Below are 1,463 nucleotides of genomic sequence, written 5' to 3'. Positions count from 1 at the left end.
GTCCAAAAGGACTCTCATCAAAGGAATCTTCTTCTTCCGAAGTTCCTTGATCCTCCTCCCGAGAACCCTCACTGCTCTTGTCTCCAAAGTCATGTTAGGCTGAAGATCCTCAGGAATCTTAGCCAACACCCGCACTCCCTCACGGAGACACTTCCGGAACATTGACACATGGAAAACCTTATGGAACGCACGCATAACTTCAGGTAACTCCAGTCTATATGCCACTGGTCCAACTCGCTCAATCACTCTGAACGGACCCATATACCTCGGACTCAACTTAGTCTCAGTCAATGACCTGTTCGGACCCTGAAACATGGCCATCTTGAGTTACACTCTGTCTCCCACCTGAAACTCAAGATCTCTCCACCTCCTATCAACATAACTCCTCTGTTTATCGTGAGCCTCCTTCATGTTCAGCTTGGGAACCCGAATGTTNTAGACAAGCTCAAGTCGCGGCTTGCTTCTCATACCACCTCTTAAACCTTTCCTTCATCCTCACCTCAGGCTCCCAAGTCTGCTCCTCCNCACCCAACCCCAAAACGCAGAGTTTTGGTTCGCGGGCGTTACAATTCTCCACCACCAATCTAGATTCGTCCTCGAATCTCGAACAACCATCAGTCAAGGATTCCCGTGCAACTGTCTCCACGGCCTGCACTCCTCTGACANTAAGGGATGCACTTAATGGGCTTATTCAAGAACTTATGGCCAAAGAGAGCATGGAAAAGCCTATTGGGGATAATGTTTATCAAGTCCAGCCCACTTTGAGCCTAATTCAAGTCCAAGAAAGCCCAAAATAATCACTTTATTTTGTGGTCAAAGAAGAGTGACGAAAATTAGAGATACATGCATCTAGAGTCACCTTGGGAAGGAAAACACCAAGAGTTGAATCTTCATTCAACTATCTATCTTTATTGTCTTTTAGTTTCAAGAATAATTAATACTTGACTTTGTTACCAAGTTTTATTTCCTATATAAACTCATGTAAGATCATTGAAACAAATATCCAACTTTTTATCAAAACCTTTTATTTTTTTTAGAGTGATTCTCTTCTGTTCTTTGTGAACAAAACTGATTGCTTTGGTGTGATTCCAACAATCAAAACCGACTACTTGGTGTGATTCCAATAGTCAAAACCCTGATCTCCTTGGTGCGAGGCTGAGAGATCCAATCCTTTTGGTGTGAGGCTGAAAGATCAAACCGGTATATCAAGAGTCTTTCCGCAACTCTTGTGCAACCATTCATTCCATCATCCTTATTCTTGAGGCGTCCTTGTCTTTAGAATCAAGGTGTATCTATCTACCAACTCAAAGGTGCCGAATCCTTGGGAGGATCATATCAAGTGGTATCAGAGCACACCTTTAAGTTTGGTAATCTATCTTTCATCTTCTTTCTTTTCACCTTCTTTCTATCTTTTCATCTTCTTTCTTTCCTTTTCATCTTTATTTACCTAATTTTGTATCCAG

Source organism: Camelina sativa, chromosome 15 (assembly GCF_000633955.1).
Source record: "Camelina sativa cultivar DH55 chromosome 15, Cs, whole genome shotgun sequence".
NCBI classification, from domain to species: Eukaryota; Viridiplantae; Streptophyta; class Magnoliopsida; order Brassicales; family Brassicaceae; genus Camelina; species Camelina sativa.
Note: the sequence above shows the minus strand (reverse complement) of the source record.